The sequence below is a fragment of the Struthio camelus genome, chromosome W (assembly GCF_040807025.1).
Source record: "Struthio camelus isolate bStrCam1 chromosome W, bStrCam1.hap1, whole genome shotgun sequence".
Taxonomy (NCBI): Eukaryota; Metazoa; Chordata; class Aves; order Struthioniformes; family Struthionidae; genus Struthio; species Struthio camelus.
Genome location: NC_090981.1, coordinates 5,717,346 through 5,739,826, shown reverse-complemented (window position 1 = coordinate 5,739,826; position 22,481 = coordinate 5,717,346). Strand labels below are relative to the sequence as shown.

Sequence of the window (22,481 nt, the reverse complement as noted above, 5' to 3'; positions counted from 1 at the left end):
CTCCCTTGGTCGAGGAGGATCAGGTTAGAGATCTTTTGTCCAAACTTGACACCCCCAAGTCCATGGGCCCTGATGGGATGCACCCACGAGTGCTGAGGGAGCTGGCGGATGTTATTGCTAGGCCACTCTCCATCATCTTGGAAAGGTCCTGGAGATCAGGAGAGGTGCCTGAGGACTGGAAGAAAGCCAAGGTCACCCCAGTCTTCAAAAAGGGCAAGAAGGAGGAGCCAGGGAACTACAGGCCTGTCAGCCTCACCTCCATCCCTGGAAAGGTGATGGAACAGCTCCTCCTGGAGGCCATCTCTAAGCATGTGGAGGACAAGAAGGTGATCAGGAGTAGTCAGCATGGATTCACCAAGGGGAAATCATGCTTGACCAACCTGACAGCCTTCTATGATGGAATGACTGGCTGGGGAGATGAGGGGAGAGCAGTGGATGTTGTCTCCCTGGACTTCAGCAAGGCTTTTGACACTGTCTCCCATCACATCCTCCTAGGCAAGCTCAGGAAGTGTGGGCTAGATGAGTGGACAGTGAGATGGATTGAGAACTGGCTGGACGGCAGGGCTCAGAGGGTTGTGGTCAGTGGCACAGAGTCTAGTCAGAGGCCTGTAGCTAGCGGTGTCCCCCAGGGGTCAGTCCTGGGTCCAGTCTTGTTCAATGTATTCTTCAGTGACCTTGAGGAAGGGACAGAGTGCCCCCTCAGCAAGTTTGCTGATGATACTAAACTGGGGGGAGAGGCTAACACACCAGAAGACTGTGCTGCCATTCAGAGGGACCTGGACAGGCTGGAGAGTTGGGTGAAGGGGAACCTCCTGAAGTTCAACCAAGGCAAGTGCAAGGTCCTGCACCTAGGCAGGAATAATCCCATGCCCCAGGACAGGCTGGGGGCTGACCTGCTGGAGAGCAGCTCTGCAGAGAAGGACCTGGGAGTCCTGGTGGACAACAAGTTGACCATGAGCCAGCAGTGTGCCCTTGGGGCCAAGAAGGCCAAGGGTATCCTGGGCTGCATGAGGCAGAGTGTTGCCAGCAGGTCGAGGGAGGTGATCCTGCCCCTCTACTCAGCCCTGGGGAGGCCCCACCTGGAGTCCTGTGTCCAGTGCTGGGCTCCCCAGTGCAAGAGAGACATGGAGCTCCTGGAGAGAGTCCAGCGGAGGGCTACCAAGATGATGAGGGGACTGGAGCATGTCTCCTGTGAAGAAAGGCTGAGGGAGCTGGGCCTGTTCAGCCTGGAGAAGAGAAGATTGAGAGGGGATCTCATCAACGTGTACAAGTATGTGAAGGGGGAGTGTCAAGAGGATGAGGCCAGCCTCTTCTCCGTGGTGCCCAGCAACAGGACAAGAGGCAATGGGCAGAAACTGAACCACAGGAAGGTCCATCTGAACCTGAGAAAAAACTTCTTCACTGTGAGGGTGACAGAGCATTGGAACAGGTTGCCCAGAGAGGTGGTGGAGTCTCCTTCGCTGGAGATATTCAAAAGCCGTCTGGATGTGATCCTGGGCAATATGCTCTAGGTGACCCTGCTTGAACAGGGAGGTTGGACTAGATGATCTCCAGAGGTCCCTTCCAGCCTAAACGATTCTGTGATTCTGTGATTCTGTAATTTGTCCTAATGCAACATTAAGAATAGGTAGCACAGATAATCTGCTGAGAAAGCACAATATGTTCAGACACTGTCACCAGACACTGTGCATGGCTCATATTTTCTATCTATAAGTAAGTGTTTAAATCTTTTTTTTTTTTTCCTTAGAGAAACAGCTAGGAATAATTTCCTTTTTAAGTTTACCTGTTGTAAAACAATAGGAATCCACTTTTCCTTGCCTTCTTCAGACACTTCCAAAGTGTATTTGCTTCTACTTGAGATCATAAAAAATGGAGTGAAAGTTACAATTCTAGTAATATTAAAGCTGCTGTTGTTTATGGTGACTCCAACCTGTGAATTGAAAGACATTGTTAGAAGTATCCTGTTCTTTTCTTACTTCATTTATATTTCCTAAGATCTTGAAAGATAAGTTTAACTCACCTGATACTCCTTTTTATGACTTGCATTTCACAGAACCATGACTTCCAACTGCGTCCAGTGAAAACTGATCAGTTTGCTGTCAGTTACCATAAGTTGCACCTATGAAGAAGCACCCTGAGTTAATTTTCAATTTACAGACACTAACAACATTTAAAATCACATATAGAATATATGTATGCACACACCTATATAAAAACATACCTGAAATACTAGTGTTTCCATTAAAAAGTCAAGACATGACTATTGCCAGTTTTGACTCACATACAGGTATTTTCTGTCACCCTTAATTATAGGCTACGTGGAGCAATCATTTTAAGTCTAAGATACTCCAGGGAAAGCAACCACATTGGGATCCAGGTCAAAACTTATCACAATTTAAATCTCAAAGTACACAGAGTCACATCAACATAGCTTTGTCATTTCTCTAATTTCAATACTCTCATTGCTATTCTAAAACATTCCCAAATATTACATTTACACAACATGATACTCAAGCAGTCAGTAATACTCAGAATTAAAAAATCTTACATAGCAATCTCAAAAGATAAATTGCATCTTAACCTTAGCTTACTACCACCTCAGGCCCAAACTAACAACCACCACTGCAAGTGTTCACTTTTCAAGAACCACAGCTTTACATTTCTTACACAGATACTTAGTCATATTTAGAATAAGGACATTTATTGATGCAACTAAAATAAAATTCACTAATAAATGTTTTTTAAAGAAAAGAATTTCCTCTATTCCATTTCTCCCAAAGATGAACATCTTCCTTAACAATACATTTAATAATGTAGATTTCCCATCTCAAACATATCTGACAATATGTTCTCATATTCTGTCTTTAGACACAGATATACTAGTTTTCATGCCCTTTACTGAGCATAACACAGTATTATTATAGATTGCTTTCAAAGTGTAAAAACACTTTCATTCAGCAAGATAGGAGAATAAGATATACAATTATCAGATTTTATTAACTATAATACCTTGTTGTTTTGGAGGAAGTTTTTGGACTGGAAAGAAAAAAAGCAGCAGCTTTTTGTAATCCAGAGGATGCTTGCAGTGAATACCATCAGCTTTGTATTGCAACATTCGACCAGTTTTATTTACCATCCAATATGGACTGTGAATTGCTATGACCATCTGCCCAGTTGTGTAGGTCACATGGACAGCAATATCCAATTCAGTCTTATCCAACTCAGTGATGCAGTTAAACGTTGTGAAGCTGATATCTGATAGATTACTTTTTATATGGTACTCACTTTTCCAATTTTGATCAAGATGATGATAGTTAAGCAATTGTAAATCCAGCTTTGTTTGAGTGAAGACTGCATTGTGAATCTGGGCTAAGGAGCCATCTTCTAAAGTGTCATATTTGCTCCCATTTTCCTTAAAAAAAAAAAAGCGTACATTTACGTAAGATTCACAGTCAAAATTTGTACCAACTTGTTTACATACATATTGTCTATGTATCTTTGAAAATTACAATACAGCTTATATAGGCAATGTTTTTAAATGCTTATTGTGCTATTTAACCATGTTGCACTCTTAAACCTCCATCTTAATATGACATTTTAATCAAAAAAACTATACATTCTCATCACTGTTTAACCAAAAATCCATTGCTAAATTCAAATAAGTAAACATGCATAAATGACAGATTTCCTCAACTCAGTGTTTCTTTCATTAAATTTAAATTAATAAGAGATTTACACAAAAGAGCCTGTAACTCCTAAACATATGGTGGAGGCCATGATCTCAAGCTCTAGTAATTGTGAATTTGTGACAAAACTTGATGATTAAATTATACTACTAGAGCCCAAATACTAAATGTTAAGACCACCTAAAAAATGTTTCCATGTCTCCATCTACATTTCTATTATCCTATTTGCAAGTAGCACAGCACAATCACAGCAGTTCCATAGAATGAAACATTTGCTGCTGATGAACCAAGGACCACACTGTACATATTTCAGGGGTTTTAATTGAGCGTGGCTCATGTCTGGCTCTGGAATGAATGCCCATTAACAGTCGGAGTGCACCTTTTGCTTTCATTTCATCTGAAAAGAATGTAGAGTCTGAGACCAGCCTGAAATTCAAGCCAAAGCTTGGTGAATAGGCACCAATGGGAGATTTCCTTAAAAATCACCCTACAGTCATAATCCACAGGAGAAACTACACTGTTTAATTAGGACCAAGTTGCACTTGGAAACCAGAGAGTGACACTCCCACAGAACTAAACTTACACAGTGTAAATTTCTCTTTACCTATGTATCTAAAGTACAAGTTATTAGTAATGATTAAAAGCAGTGTTTTTCACATTCCAGTACTGTTTCACTTCTGTAGATACAGACATGCCTTTATAAGAAAGATCTGTAATTCTGCTTCACTACTATTTTAACAGAAGCACTTTCTTTAAATGTATTTTATAAACGGTATTGAAACTAGTTAATCAACTTACATAACATAAGCAAGAAACACCACAGAAATTTAAACATTAAAGAATTATCTCAACAGAATAAGTTATTTGATATGGAAGAAGATTGCGGAAAAGAACAGAAGGCCATAAATGAACAACATATGGAAAATCCCATTGGTCATCTGCACATAATAAAGATGTCAACGTGTCCCTTACTGGGACAATATTGATGGCAAGTGAGTAGTTAGTTGACTTCACCGACTGGCATTTCCTCTGCAATAAGCTGTCAAAATTTTTCATAATTTCATCAAATGTAATTCCTTCACATATATCATATTCTCCATCCACTCCATTTTCATTGGCTAGGGGTTGCAAACTCAGTATGGATCTGTAAATGAAAAAAAATTTAAACACTTAATAAAAGATTGATTTTTTTTCAGTCACTAAGATGTTTTTACAATGCTAACATTCTACTATTATTTGGATTTTTGAACATTTCTTATGAAATAGAATAGGGCTGATGTAATAGTAATCACTGTATTTATGATTATTGGTGAAACCTACAAATAAGAAGTTGGAATAATTGGAAATGAGAAGTAGCACAGGGAAAAAGTCAGCTATTTTCAGACACAAAATTATAATGAAAATGTTACACCCGCCAAACACTTTGTTCTACGCATGACCCTTTCCTCGCTTTTGAGGACCGATTCCTTTCCCCAAGCTACATTTTAACCTGTTCAGGTTTTCAACTCCTGTCTGTCTTCCAGATGGGAGCTTTCAAAACTAATCATCCAACTCCCTATGTAAACATTTCAAAATTTATCTCTACATTTCAAGACATCATACAAAATACAGATTCCAAAAAGTGTAGTGACACAGCTGTTATTTTTTAATTTTATTTTCACATGCTAAACAGCTAGATGACCTAATAAAGATGGGAAACAATTCCTCACCTTCAGTCATTCCTTTTTTTTTTCTTTTTTTTTTCTCCCTTTTAAAGAGAAACATATCCCACAAGCAGCTTTAAAGCTTTCTGAGCAGGAGGGGTAGAAAACTAAAATCATGATAAAAATCTACCTACTTTTATTGTTAGAGATTGAATTGTTAGATCAGCAAACTGTGACTGCTTCATTTCAAAGAAGAAGCCACAAGGCTGTAATACCTATATAAAAGAATAAAGGAACATTTAATTGAAAAAAAAAATCTTTAAAAAATTATATAATTTAAAATACTATGAATACAATATACTGACAGGAAAATATTGATTCTTCAAAGTAAGAGTAATCTGAACACTAATATTAAGAGCAATCCAAACAATAATATTCATGCAAATATAAAGGGAAAAAAAGCATCAGAAGCAACATCTCAGCCTTTCTCAAACATTAATGTGTCCAAAAGCAGCTACTGTAAAATGTGTCACATCATTACCTAAAGAATGGAGTACTATAATAAAGTCTGCAGATGTCTTCAAATGCTTGTGACTTTTGAAGAGAACTAGACTTTTCAATTAACGGCAACAAAGCAACATCAACTGTCTGAAGTACCTTGCAGTTGTTCAGAATAAACAAATCACTATTTGAATCATAACCACTCAGTTCCAGCTTTATTTTATAATCAGTCCTTGCACATTCCCATTTATCAAAGCTTACTGAAATCCTAAGGTATACGATAAACAAAAAGCTATGTGATGAAGAAAGTAGTAAGATGTAGTTAGACTCTGATACTGCAGTGATAGCAATATTTGCTCTCCAGTCCCCACCTGAGAAGCTAAGCATCTCTGAATAATGGTAATTTCCAGTAGTATTAAGTTTGCAGGCTTTCCTGTCTTCTCTGTCCTTTCCTAAATCAGATGCTGGGAGCACAAAAATACCCCAAATCAGTTTGACCATCCTTTTCCCAACTGATTTCAACCTAACAGAATTGTTTGGCCATATTATTTTATCCACTGTTGCTCAAGTTTATACTTTTATTTCTCTTTTGCATTACAGTCAGGAATGGAAATAACATGTCTTCCTTCAGACCAAGGTACAGGTAAGAAATTTAGGGAAAGAATCTCATCATGTGTGCTACTCTTAATTCAGAGGCTAGCCTACTGGGTATCTAGGGAAGTCTATGTATCAAGATGATAAATCCATCCACCATGAGTGCCCCAAAGTTTAAGCATTATAAAATCTTCATGTGAATACCAACTTTTAAAAATCTTGTGATCTTCTTAAAACATCATGTCATAGAGTTCCCTTGACTAAAGAAGTCCACTAAATGTCATCTGAATCTCTATTTCTCTAAATAGCTTCCCAGACTGAAATCATATAGTTTACTGAAAAACTGGTTTCAGAGATTTCCTTACCTGCACATACTCAAAATGACCAGCTATGCTGCTACCTGTGGAGAATGTCTTCTTAATTGACCTCCCCTACTCTCTCAAGGGTGTTCTGAATCTTTCAAAGAAGGTCCTGTTTTGAGCATCCAAACTGAGGTCCTCAGAAGTTTTTTTCCTCTTTATAGCCCAAAGATCCTATTAGATACAGATAGGATTTTCTGTTTCTACAGTCTGGGATATAAGATTCTGGCAGAAGATATTCCTGTAAGATGGAAAGCTGGGCCTGAAGCCTTCTAATTGTATTCTGCAAAGCTTGCCACATTGACCAGCTAAGAAATGGAAGTCAAGAGACTCTGCATTGTGTCATGACCAACAGTGCAAGAGTATTACTTTCTATTTCAATCAGAAACTAACACAATCACTAGATTTTTAACAGATCACTGTAATCAAAGATGTGCCTATACCAAAGGAGCTTCTATGAAAGTATTTGATAAGGAGATGAAGTGGAAGTCACAGTCCTTTGCACATTTATGTTTCTTTTTTCGAGCCTAACTGGCTCCATAAAGTATGCAGGCATAATGAAGAGCTGAAACCACTCATCGGCAGTCTGAGTACACAAATAAACAGTTGGATATACTGGCAAGTTGAATTACTTCTCTAAAACAACAATATCATTTTAGAGTTAACTGAGGAAAAACTCTGGTCCAGTCTGCTGTGGAGGCAGGAAAAACTGTAAGGAGCTCCGAGTCAAGGCATTCCCACTTTGTCAATGACTAACAAGTCTGATTCTGTTGCCAAATTATAAAACAGGCAAATTATTATTTTAATGGATTTATAGACCTTAACACAAAGAAATTTCTGAACTGCATACTATTAGTAATTTAATTCATAATACATAATTTCTGTTCTGCCAGTGACTCTTTGCTATCCACTTACATAGACATTAAATACAAAATTTTGGACCAAAAAGATTCCAAGTTTATTAAGTTGCATCTGAAATAGTATATTCTCATAAACTTCTATTTATTTTGCTTACCTGAGACATAAGAGATTACTAACCTTTTTTCTCCTTCAGACTCTTAATTTTACCTTGTTACAAAAAAAAAAAAACAAAAACAAAAAAAACTTCAAAGCCACAGACTAAGATGAGGCTTTTCAGAATATCAAACAAAACTGAATAAAAGCAACAATTTACCTTAGTCACAAAAGGTTATTCATATGTTTATAATCGAAACTTGAATGATGAAAGCTTCTGAAATAACTTGCATACAGTGCCTTGTAAATACAAATCTTCATTTGGAAACTCACTGTAATAATGTTCCCTTTTCTTTTTTCTGGGAGAAAAGGGCATGCTTTCATTTGTATCTCTCTAACAGCAGCTGTTATGCTATACCTTTCAGGGCTATTTTTAATGAAGACCTCACACTGAGTTGTAACCACCAATGCAGGAGCATCACTTCTTGTTAAATCGGCCACAAACACAATCTCTGGATTTTTAACAATGAATATTCATTTCCATTGTAGACACAGGCTGCAAAGATGCCTCAAAAATATAAATTAAGTTAGACTATTCAAAAATTGTCATAATCATTTACATCTCTTTTATAAGTTTTAGAGGTTATTTTAAAGATTTAGTGATGAGATCTAGCTTAGCTAGAACATTAAAATGGTTAACTGAGTAGAATGTCAAGAAGATGCAGAATACACACGTGCACAGTAAGTTAAGAAACCAATAGCCACATATGGAGGTGATGATTTCCTCTTTCAAAAGATCACATGCAGATGGTTCCACTGAAGGTGACTCCCAAGTAGCTGTCATTGCAGGTGGTAGCCTTTCAATACAGAAACTTAGTGACTAGCTTGTCAAAAGCCTACATCAGAGTAGGAATTCTAAGCAACAAGCAACAAAATTGCCACACAGCAAATATAAAACATCTATAATAGGCATTTTAGTCAAAAGAAGCTAATGAAATAAATTGCATCCTAGTAAATTAATCTTTCTTTAGGGATATAATTTGCATACTTGGTTTGAATATCCTACTGTATTTCACCTAGTATGAGGAGCAGTTATGGTCTACCAGATTCCTTTGCTTTTTGTGCATAGAACATAACGATGAGAAGACCAAGCACTGAGCCCAACATTTTAAGCTCAATAATCTTTTGTACAAGCCAAAAGAGGGCACCCATGAAGTCTGTGCTGGTATCCGAAAACCTGCAGATCCCTGAGACAGACATGTTTCTAGACTCTTCACTGGAGATACAAAACCTTTATAGCTCTGATTACCTTCAGATGCACCAAAGGATCCCAAGAAACTTCTTTGTGAAGCTGAAAAGAACAGCAGCTTCACCACTGTTATTACCTATGAAACTGGCTAAAATACTAGCTTCACTAAACATCTATATCAGCCAGCTAGGATATGATCTTACAGAAATGCTGGCCACATTTTTCTCTCTGGAGTACTCTCTGGAGCAGCAAAACATACACATTCTTGCACTGCACAATAATGCAGAGAGTGTGCTAGTGCTTGATGTACCATTTGTGTTACCAATATACTTTTATGTAAGACTTGCTGAATTGCTTAGAGTTTGATCATCTACTAAATCATAGCAGGCCTGAGGTGGATATAACTGTTTTTTAGGGTACAGGGGGGAGAAAGAGGGGGGGGGGGACTTGCTTTGCGGACCTCATGGGAACTACCTGAGGCTTGGAAGCATAAAGAATAACCTATTTCCTGCTCTGATTGATTGATATATTCTAATGGCCTTCTGATGTCAAGTGTAAGACCCTGCACTGTGAAAGACCTTTGGTCTGGCCCAATGTGGACACTCATGTTACAACTCTATTCACTGAGGTAGGGAGAAGAGGGCAAGTGGACAAGTGAAATGGCAACATTTCTAAGAAGTGATAACTGGCATGCTGAAGTCATGGTTAATCATAATGCAGTATGCCCCAGTATTTTCAAGAAGGATGAAAATGATGGTAGTGGTGGCTATCATTATACATTTTGTTAAGATTGCTAAGATAGCCAAAACAAACCTAGACAGTGTCAGAAGTAACTGTCCTTTTCCATTTTATTTTATGAATACATTTAAGGTATTTCCTTTGTCTCAGACAGTGCTCCTTATCAAAATAAACACCTAAAGACTGAGGGACACAAACCAATTTCTGTGGTCCAAAGAAAGAAATGTCAATGGTTAAGAGAGACTGTTTTATACACATAAACAAACACCAGAAATAACATAAAAATAGTATTATATTTTTAAGAGTATTATAATGCTGAAATTAAATGCATATTTAAATATAAATTTTAAAATATTTCCAGTACATACCTTGCTCCTTTAAAGGTAAAGATTGTTTGAGATTTCTCTGTGCAGCAGCACTTTCTGCATTAGCCTTTAGAAATATATCTGCAACAGTAAGTAGAAATTCCATGTTTGCACAAAGGCATCTCTCTTGAACAATCATGTCAAGAACAGTGCCATCTCTCCCCTCCTTATAGCTTATATCCACCATGAATTTCTTTTCAAATCCATGTTTCATTTCCACCATCCTGAAAGACGATTAAGACAGCGTTTAATGAGACACTAAGAAAGTCACTCACAAATACTGAAAGACACTCAAAATTCTTACTCCAGCTACAATATGACATTAATAGTGCATTAAAGAATAGCACCCAAAATTTTAAAACATAACCAATACAAACATTAATGTAAATTCTATAAAACATCAACAGGACATCTGTACACTTGCAACATCTTTACTCAGTCTTTTCTCATCTACTCAATCACAAACCTTGGACATCATGGTTCAATTACATTTTTGTCTGCTTTCTCCTAGCCATTTAAAGGCAATTCAGTAGGACACAAAAGAACAGATTTCAGACTTTGTAATGCTACATTATAACTTTACAATTCTAATTACAATTTTAAAAATTAATTGTACAATTTTACATTTTTACAAATTAAATTGTAATTTCCAAATTGTAATTTGTAAAATATGTTAGATAATGTATACACATTAGGATGTAAGGTAAATATCACTTGATTACATGAAAGAAAATCCTTGCTGCAAAGGATATGCACAGATATTGCAAGTGATATAGTCTGAAGGGACTGGATATACCGTGGACTAGAAGAGAATGGAACACACATGACAGAATTTATAGTACCGGGAATCATGAATGGAAAATAAGCTTTCATTTGACAGAATGAATGTTTACTTGGAACACAGATGAAGAAACAGAAAACAGAAAATCAGAATTTCTAATTAGAATAATGTCGTTTCCAGTTTACAAGTATAATAGCACATGGAACACTATTTGCCATTCATAAGGTTTCACAAAAATATATATATATAAATATAGAAACTAATAGAGGGCAAAGAATAGAGAGAGAAAGAAAATATTTAATTCACCCTCCAAATTTTTCAACTGCATGAGGCAGAAGGATATCAACAGTATTAAAATTGGATGTCCTTCTGAAAAGTAGCTTTGAGATATTCAAAATTACATAACTATTACTTTTCTCTTCCAATTAAAGCTGTTCATAATTTTAATGAGCCAAACTGCACTCAAACCATTACAACTCCTTGCTAAAAAACAACTTGCATCCCTTTGCATTTTTTTCAAAAACTGCATTTTATCCTAAGATAAGTTTGCTGTAAATTTTTAATCTCTGGCATCTTCTGTGACTTGACTATGTGTTACCATTGGTTATGCTCTTTCATCCAATTTCCTTGTGCCAGATGATTTAGTTAAAAGTAATTCTTCATTATTAACATGTTTGTTACTACTGCTAGAAATCACTTTCTCTATTCATAAACCTCATTCTCAGAATTAAAATATTCCTGTTCAGAATTTCCAGGACTCTAAGCAACCTCAAAGCTGTTCCTTTCTCTTTGTAATCAAAATTTTATCCATCTGTTTTGGAGTATACAGTACCAAAGTCAGAGAGTCAAATTTGAAATCCAGTTTTTAGCATTGTTCTAATTTTAATAAGTGAATGCAATTCCACCACAGCTGATGTCACAACAGTCACACCTTTCAGAAATTAGAAGACATTCATATTAAAGAAAATAACTGACAACAAACAAGAAAAAAAAAATATACATTCTTGCTAATGACTGTCAAGCAAACCACAACCTCCCCTCTGTTCCACATATACATCAATCTGCACTTTAATGTTTTTGATTTATTATGCTCCCATTAATGACTTTTGGTGAAATCACATGTTTGACAAATTAAAATAATCTGCTTGTATTTTCTATGTGCAATTTTGAAATAAATGTACACTTTGCATTAACATTACACAGTATTATGTGCAAGAATTACAATTAATACAAGTTTACTTTTATCCTTGTTTATTTCATCTTGTCACATATTTGTTATTTTTCACTTTTAAATGTAGAATTCAACAAAAGATTATTTTCTTCTTCTTTTTAACTTTTTTTTAAGTGCATGCTGAACAGTTTTTGGGCAATGATGCTTAGTCAATAGGAACAACTTTTTGTGATGCCATAATTCTGACAAGATAAACAGTTCTAAAACATAAATATCAATAGAACCAGCATACACAGGAAAAACATAACAGAAAAAAATTACAGAAAATGATTTTCAAATCAAGCAACTTATTTTATAGTCTTCTCATATCCACATACACACGCTTACAGAAAAATCCCTGTGAAGATACATAATAAAATGAGCATAGTTTTTCAAAGTCAAAAGTGCTACAAAACCCAACTAGCAGACTTCTAGTTGCAAATTGCATCATTGCCAGTAGGACAAGACAGTCCTTACAGTAAAACACACCATGCTACAACACTTAATACAGCAGGCCAGTTACTTACAGTTCCTCCAATTCATTATCATTATTATTAAGTATATCTCAGTAAACAATGCCAGTATAATAGAGGCACGCTTTTAAAAACAACTAAATCAGGCATCCTTTTATAAAGATAATTCCAATAGAAAAATAATAAATTTAAAGTAATACCTAAAAAAGCTGGGCTGTGCCTGATTTTAGAAAACATACCTGCAGAGTGCTGTGAAGTACTGCATGTATCACTACAATGGCTATTTGTATCTTTTGGTTCTGGTAAAGATGGTGGTGCACCAGAGCTCCCACCTATATTTTCATTTAGTGTCCTCAATATTGTGGTTATGTCTTCCTGACTGAGGATTAGCTTAAAGAAAACAAAACATACTATTAAACTCAAAACATCTCAGTTCATAAAACATTTGTTGACTAAAACCTGAGTTATCTTGAATTAACAAATTAAAAACAGCCTAAGATGTTCTGAACAAATTTTGCCAGAAAGTAAAAAGTATGTATACTTATACCTCAAAACACATAGGACATTTTCAGCAAATTTATCTAATCCGAGTCTCTCCTTAGGAGACTGAAGAACCAAGTAATTTTTTTCTCATCCACATAATTCCTTAAAGCAACTTCTATAAATCAGAGGTTGTTCACACATTATTTTATTTTGTATCTATCTGCAATCTTTCAAGCAAAGCTGCAAAGTTACAATTTAGAAATTGATTGTTAGAAGATATACTTATTGTTTGACCTATAGTTGCTCAAAATATGGTTATGTGGGTTTTGTCACTAGGTACTTTACAGTAAGTGTTACCAGTTCCATTTCTGACTTTTGCAAACCAGTTTCTTCATATAATTGGTATGCTTTACATTTTCCAAAGTTTAAATTTAAACAAATGTGCACCAACTCTTACTCAAGCTTTTCACAGATATGAATTCAGCACATGATCAAGTCTTTAAAAAACACAAAGAAAATCCAACATTTTTCAATTCATCCTTGAAAGATGCTGACAGATCGATAAAAACAAGGCTGTAAGAGCACACTCATTTCTAACCTGCAACAGTAATACATACCACAATGTCTCCCTGCAATATCACAGATCAAATCCATGGCTTAGATTAGAAGAAAAAGTTCTTGTTTATTTTTCCCCCCACTATGAAACAACAAAATCCACTCAACCCACATGTCTTCAAATCAAATAACCTAAATAATGAGCTTGGGCTTTCATGGATGAAAAAAAATGAATCCCTCTCCCACAGGTATTTTAAGAGCTGTCTTCAGAAATGAGTGCTTACATTCATAGGCTTCAGTCATCCAGATATTTCAATATCAGGAACTTCACTATACCATGCAGCAGCTAAATTTCATTCAACAATAACTTCCAGATTTAGTGGCTGCAGCAGCTGTACTTCAGTTTGCAATGAATCACTCTCATAGTATGATCTGTGAACAGAAACAAAATACTCTCAACTTGACATACTTCACTCACATATTCTGGAGAAAACAAATAAAAGTACACTTCTGTCTTTGCTTCACCCTTTTGAATAGTGCTGTAGAATAGTCAGCATACTTGAGCACCCTAGTCCTACTGTCTCTAGCTGATGCCTTACTCCACCAGCTTAGCATCTTCTTTTGGTGGAGAGGTATTAGGCACATCCCAGGTGGGCAACATACTAACTTCCTACAAGTTCTGAAAACCTCTGATCTGCTATCCACTGGCTAGCAGTTTCTTCTCTCATCTGTACTCTTCAACTGTGTTTGAGAACCCCCACCTCTCACTCATCATCCCCTACACCAAGGCCCATTTTCAAATGCTTCTTTACAGCTGTCTGACTTAATTAATTTCCTGCTGTGGACACCTTGTAAAACCCATCGAAATACCCATGCATCCTGTCTCAAAGCAGTGAATGATGCATGAGTCTGTCACTTTAAATGATATTCCCTAAGCAGACATTTCCTTCAATTAAAAGAGATGTGTAAATGGCTATTTCTCCTAAATCATAAATTTTAATTGCTTTTACAAAATCTTTCTCAATTTGCTGTTATATTTAAAGATAATAGTATACTTTAATGTATACCATGCAACAACCAAGCATTAATTCTTTCAACAAAAGAACTTCTCAAAGCTCTCCAGCTAGAGCATCCCATAAGAATTACATGAATTAAATAAAAAAACTTAGCAGTACATTACCTGTATAACTTTAGTTCACTCAATTTCACCATCATAGAGTCAATAACAGGTGGGAGAGAGTATATTGTGTTTTTGTTTTAGCAATAATGAACAGGTTCTTTACAGTGATTAGACCAAGATCAGCCACCAGGACATTAGCAGACATTGCTGACTGTGGAACTATCACAACAGGTGCTTTAATATTGATATCTAGTACAAATTGAGAACTATGCTCTGCCAGTTCTTTTACATCTGTAGCTGCTTTCTCTGTTGCTTGAACAGTTGCCTCAGTAATGGCTTCCTTGGCAGCTTGAAAGTTATTTATAAAAGCCTAGAAAAGATATAGATCTTGGGAATTACATTAAGAATTAAATTATTTCAAAAATACTGTGAATTATAATATTTTAAATAGCAAACTATCTTAGGATAAAATTATATGCTACTTCCATTTTCTTATATTCTTTAATAGGATAATCTTCCCCCAAAATGTGATAATGTATGCCTATATAAAAATGAATTTCTATACTGAATATTTAGCAAATTACATGCTAACAGCAATGACCTTGTAAAATTACTTGTATGAATTGTTTTACTTATTCAGTTGGTGAGTAAAAGACAGGTTTCCTTGGCAGGATTTATGCAAAAGGCATTTTTTTTTCATGGTTTAATATTTATATTCCAACATTATAAACTGAACTGAGTGCATGTGTAACAGTTGTCACAAATCATTAAAACAAACAAAAAACACAACTGCATGCTTAGCCATACATTCCACAACAACAAATATATGGAGAAGAAAAGTAATTAGCCCAACTAACTGCCAATCCCAACTAAGCTTTTACAAGAATATATAAGAGAGTTCTTACAAATGGGCATCATCCCTCATGTGTTTTTGCCATTTCTATCTTAGGATAGCTATCTACGTGCTAAGAGACAACAGGTAGAACATTTAACTTACCAAAACAGAGGAAACAAATTTGTTAACAACAACTACTTAAATGCACCCAACAATTAGGTAAATACGACTGTCAACAACATCCATATTTGTATATGCAATACCATCTGTAGCGTTCACATAAGCTATCATTCTAAAATTGAAGACTTCTTTTCCTGTGATGTAAAGAGCCTTAGAAAGAAAGGAGCATCTCTAATGTAAAAAGGTATGCTAAAGAAAAAAAGAAAAAGAATTCCAAAATAAAATGTAGTACTAAGACACTTTCAATTTAACTACCTCAATCTTAAATACAAAAAAATATCTTTGGACAAGCTGAAAATATTTGCCTAGAATCCCAGCTTGAATAATGTCCATTAAAGTCAATGAAATCAGGAGCCATAATGAACAGCCAGGCATCACAGGTGTACAAAATCAATTTTTGCCCAACAATCATTGGTTTTCTAGGGGGCAGGGGGGAATATCATTCTGCCTGTAGAGAAGAATGTTCCCAGCAAACATATAAAGCAACGTAGAAATCACAGCTGAGTGATTTCACAAGTTAAGTTCAATTTAGCATCTCTACATCAATGACATGAAAATGTATACCTTTTTATACAATACCATCTCATCAGAATCCACAACAATGCTGTTCTTTAATTTTGCATTCACTTCTGTTCCTGCTTTTTTCATGATCACTTGGCTCTCCAGACCTTAAAAAAAAAAGCATACAAAATTTAGGAACTATTCTGGTTTTGAAGTTTTGTGTCATTGTGATGAAAGTTTTGTTCTTACCTTCAATGTGAATTTCAGATATTCTATTTTTTTTTCTCTTGAATAAAGACACATAAACAGGATAAATCTGCACAGATATTGAGGTTGATAACATCTTCATACTTTTTTGGATGCTGTGGGAAATATGGATACTGGTATTGTTTCTTATGTACTAATGCCCAGAATAATTAATTTGAAACTACCATTATCAGTTAAAAACTTTTAAGCATGGCTTTGAGACTTTTAAAATTATTATTACTTTAAGAAAAAGAGATAGTTAAATATAGGCTATAAAAAAGGATTTGGACTAGAAAAGTATAAAAAGTGGAGTTCTCCAAGGAGGAGAAAAAGATAGTAATGTTTTAGTAACCCTACTCTAAAGCCTAGTTTGCAATAAGCCTACAGCGTTGGCATAATGTACAACGTTCGTACTAGCAGGTAGGACAGGAACAAATTTATTATATACACACCAAAGTTCTCATGTACTTCACAAACTGTGGTATTCAACACCAGTATTGTATTAACTGCAAGAAACATATTTAATATGAGTCTACATGGCACAATGCAAAATTAGACATAGTGTATTCAGGACTAGGCAGTTTATCTCAAATAACAGAAACATTATAGCTACATTAACAACACTACCTGAGCTACTGATCATCACTGAGATTCAATCAATAACATAATCCATTTTTTCTGAAAGTCAAATTTGAAGTAATGCTAAACATTACTTCAAAAGACAAAGGGAAATATCATATCCTGTATTCAGGGACTTTTTGACTGGGTAAGTTCTTATACATAACCTACAAGCAAAGCTGAAAGCAGCCAAATTAAAAACAATAAACGTTCAAAACAGTTTTTCACAGCATAGGTTTTCAGACAAGATATTACATCTAAATATCATGTGTGAGTAAGGCTTTCTCAATCAGAATCAAACTGTGGTTCCATAAATGTATCAACTCCAGTTGCATGTTTGCTTGTATGTTAATAGAAGACAAGCTCTTCAATCAAAGTAAATTAGTCAATAACTATCCTCAGTTAAAGTTTTGATTTGTACAGTTATACTTGGGGGACAGGGGGAAACATTACCTATGAAAGCATATTTTGTTGCCATTCATTACAAAGCTTTTCAGCTGCATAATGCCTATTAACTAAACAATAAACAGCAGGGAAATTGTCATATATTAAGAAATAAGAAACTGATTTCATCCTTTGCCTCCAAGGACTGTATCAGCTACCAATAAACACTCCAGTGTTTGCTTACCTAACAAAACAGTTCAAAGGTAGAGAGAGTGCTGAATGTTCTGTTAACAATTCAGTAAAGCCACATAATAGAATCCCTTAAGTTCACAATCATACGTATTTACCTCCCAGTATACAAATGATATTTCATCTGGTGTCCAAGCATGTCCCTGTATCAGTGAAATCAAACAACCACTATGAGTTAGAACAATCTCACACAGAAAAAGTTAATACCCTTAAAAATTAATACACTTAATCACACCTGAGTGGAAAAGTATTTTTTTCACAAAACAATTATTCCATCTCTTATCTCTCAGGCCTATTATTCAATGGAGACCTACAAAACACCTTCAAAGGATGAGCTGAGGAATTAAATTTCTTAATAATTCCATGGAACAATAAAAACGGTCAGCTGAAAGAGAGTGGCTAAGTGTCACTATCATTTTCCCCACATCCCACCCCAACTGAACTCTCAGCATTCCTAAGGCCTTTTGGGGAGGCCCGTCCTCCCCAAAAATAAAGGCTACAAACCTTATTTTCTCTCCTTTAGCTAACAACCTAATTCACTCCAAAGATAACAACTACCTTTTATTTCACAATGGTTAAACAGTTAACATAGCTGATTTAAATTCAAGCACATCTGGGAAACAGTTAGTCTCAGATTCCAAGAAGAGCTGTGCACCTAAAAGCTTGTCTATTTTTTTTTTTCAATGCAGGTACTACCCTCTGCCTCAAATTTTTCTTCAAAAAAGCTAACGCAATTAGACTATTAATCCACCAGTCTCCCACAACAAAAACATCCACCCTCAGTGACATGGAATTAATCATTGAATATAAGTATGCACTAGAGTTACAAACATATTTGTGTTTTACCAAACATTTCTCTATAAAAGCTGCAAAAAATAACATTCTCAAAAATCTCACCATTGCAAATGTGATACCCGAGGTTTAAAGATAACAAAGAAGTATTGAAGCTTAACTCAAAATGCTTGGTAAGAACTAAAGTCAATGAATGCAGACAGCCTCAGAAAGATTGCACCAGTGTACCAGCAGGTCAGTTAGGTCAGGCAGATGATGGAACTACTGAAATCACTAACATGGAACAAGTGTAAAAACACTTCAACTAGAATCATCTCAAGAATGATCCTCTGCCATAGATTTTTTTTTTAATGACTAGCAGAAATTTAAGTGTTTTCAGATTAACAGAAAGGAACAATTGTAACAATCTCAGAGAAGTCCTACCCACAGTAGAAAGGAATGTCATTGATATACTGTTGAGGATTTAATGTAAGCATTCATTTGAACAAGTTAGTTCCCAGACACAAGATCAAACAATGGAGGCATCATTTGTTTTTATATAGCATAATCAACAAATTAGATCTTGCCAAATTCTTGGTCAGAGAGTGATAAAACTACACAACAAGCAAGTTGTTCACAAGAGATGGATGTTCCTCGGATGCAAGGTAACAAAATAACTGTAAAGCAATCAAATGTCTCAGTTCGTCTCAGAAAAAAAACAGGCAATTTATGTTTTGCATATGCTCAGTGCCTCAAATAGCGGGGGAAAAAAATCGGTCACAATTATTGCTGGAGAGACAGATAATCTATCTTTTGCCTTAGGCTCAGCAAAGGTATGTCTTGACCAATATATCAGTAAACTGGAACATGGAAAGAGATAAGATTCACTGACTTTATTATAGTAGCATAATTCCTTGAGACTGATGGATAACTCACTGGCCTGCATGCCTTTTCAGGGTGCAACAGTGCTAATGCTTTTGCAGGCCAAGGAAAGCTGGGAGCCCTGAAATTTATACATAGAAAAGAGTTAGCTACAGAGCTCTTCTGAGCTGACAAACATGTGCAGGCTCACCAGATCTCTCTCAAATTGCAGGCATTCACATGCTACCTATTTGCCCCTAAGACCACAGTAATTGATATTAATGAATCAGCATCTTATGACAAAAGACTGAAAATGCTCAAGCCAACTTCTACCATTCAAAGACTGCCTATTACACTACAAGCTAAATGCAAACTCTCATATGCCAATCTGAAAACTCAAAGTGGCAGTTACAACAAATTATGCATACAAAAACTGGCACCAATCAGAATTTGGCCATTCTGCAAACAAGTAGAAAACTGTCCTGGAGCTTATGAAATGCAGTAGTGTCTATTTCACACTAATGTCTACAGCTAATGTATACACATTAATAAATTGCTAAAGATATACATGTGCAGGCTGCAAACCTAAGCCAACAAAAATATTTTGATGATGAGAAGGAAAATGGTGTACAAGATCATTCCACTGAAGATTTGGAGGAAAATGGTAATTATGATATTATTTGAAAAGACATAACTTTCTGCAATATATTCAACAGACTTTTATCACATAAAGGTTTTTTATTTCCTTACTTACTTATTATAAGAATCTTTTTTTTTCATAAATACTGTAATGCAAAAGCACTTTTATTATTACTATATGGGAGAACACTATAAGCTACCATTCAAGAAAGATTATCATAACTAAGGGAATTTGAAGACATGTCGTCGAAAAACACACTTAGAATTTCTACCTCAGGAATTGTCAACAGCTGCAACATCTACCCTTGGCTTATTGACTCTATGATTATTCTTCCCTTACAGATGTCCAGCCAGGGAATAACATTATACTCTGCTACTCCATAATACTCTGATAGCTAATATTATCACATGCTTAGCACCACTGAAATTACAAAAGGCTGTAAAGTGCCTATGTACCTTAAACAAAGTTTCTCATTTCAAAACTCATTGACAGGCTTGTGAAAATAGACAATTATGTCTGTTTTCTTCCTTGCTTAAATGAATCAAAAAAAACAAAAAACAAAAAAACATGGAGAGAGGAAAAAAAAGTAAATAAACTTACTTAATTTCTTAAGAATATCCTCCTTCTCCTCTACTTTTTCCTGGACTGGTTCTTCTGCAACTTTATTTTCTTGTTTGGGTAGAAGATTGTTCAGGTAGTTCATGGCATTTAGGAGAGTTTCAGTATGCAAATGAACATCGAGAGAGGAAAAATTCACCTGAAAGAACAAATTATCTTTATACAATATATTTCTGTCCCCCCAAAAGAGAAAAATATGTTAAAAAATGACATACCTTTATTTTCTGTAGATCATTCTGATAGGCAGTTTTCAGTTCTGGTCCATTAATATCAGCCTATTCCACCAAACATGCATACAAACAAAAAACAGGAGAGGTTTGCAAAGTTCATAGAGAAAGCTTACTTCAAAGCTACTACAACTTATGATATAAAAGTTAGTCTATTTAGAAACCAGACACACCTTGCACATAAGACTCAAAACATTACTCAATGAATAAATAAGGAAAATCCATTTCTAAACAAGGCTGTTTACTACTGGTTTACAATTCAAAAGTAAAGTTTGCTGTTTTCTTATCTTTATGTATTCCAGAGTGAGAAGATCATCTTCCACATTATCCAAAGTAGTAATGATATAAACGGGTTTGTCATTATCATCTAAATTAAAAAAAAAACTTTTTAAAAGATTTTTTTGAAAAATAGACTATGAACTAGACAACTAGCTTTCTATTATTATTTAAGACAACATAATTTAATTAAGACCTAAAAAAGCCCAAACAATAATATATAACAAGGCATGGGGTTACCCTATTAGCTTTTAAAGACTCATATATTTACACACATTTTACCAGTTAATGTTAATGTTGATGTCATGAAAAATGTCATCAAATGTTAATGTCATGCAACATTATACAGCAAATGCCCTGGAAAAAAAAATTCAGCTCAAGAAACAAAATCGCAAGAATACTGTTTGCTGCTATGTTAGAAAAAAACCCAAAAATGCACATATGCAATACCACAATTACACTTACATGAAATAATTTGTTTTTTAAAAGCAATTCTGTAAAGCATTTAGCAACATTCAACTCAGTCAAAACTGGATTTTCAGCTAGCATAAACAGTTTACAACTTTTACTGAAATTTCTTCAAAATCTGCCAATAACAGATTCCCAAACTGAATATCAATAGACAGGAGTTCCTGACTTTTCATTCATACATGACAAAGATGTTCAATAAATACCTGGCTGAGCTGTCCTAGGTGCCACTGCTATCATCTGTCTTTCATAACTAAAGGAAAACAGATATGTAATCTACTTTTCTGTATAATGCACTGCTACTCTACAAATAAGGAAAACCAAAACCAAACCTCACAAGTAATTTTAAACTATGAAGCCAACAAATGGAGAGGTATGTGATTCTTAATAGAAACTTTTATTTTCTTATAGCTTTTAAAATGTACAAAAAACTTCTAGTAGAAAATAATGTCAAATACAGCATCTATTCTTAAACCAGCAGCTCTTAAAAAGGAACTGAATGTTTTAAAGAACCCCAAAAGGACCTTATCATGACACAAAAAATAAGCTTCAGGATTTTTATACCAGTGTAGTGCATAATAAGATATGCTGTAAGCTAGTTATGATGTTTTGAATCCTTTTTATAAGCCTCTATTCTAAAACAGAATTTGTAAAAAGTTAACTCATTGCTTATAGTGAAGAGCAGCAATAACTTTGTTGTAGCCATGATGGTCTCATGACAGAATAAAGTAATGTTTGTGGTAAGGGGGGCCATATCTTATCCGATCAATTGATACAGTTGGAAACAATGATTGACCTTTGGGCAAAATACTCCTTTTTCAAGTCTGGAACAGCAAGAATAGCACATCAAACAAATTATGGTGAACATGTCACAGATTTAGGCATGAGACCAATGG

The 22,481-nt window shown here is 35.3% G+C and overlaps 1 pseudogene; it reads right to left on the bottom strand.

Annotated features, from left to right (window-relative positions):
* Positions 1–1,663: 1,663 nt before the first annotated feature.
* The window catches only part of LOC104148674 (intermembrane lipid transfer protein VPS13A-like), a 34,981-nt pseudogene continuing 14,163 nt past the window's right edge, over positions 1,664–22,481 (bottom strand).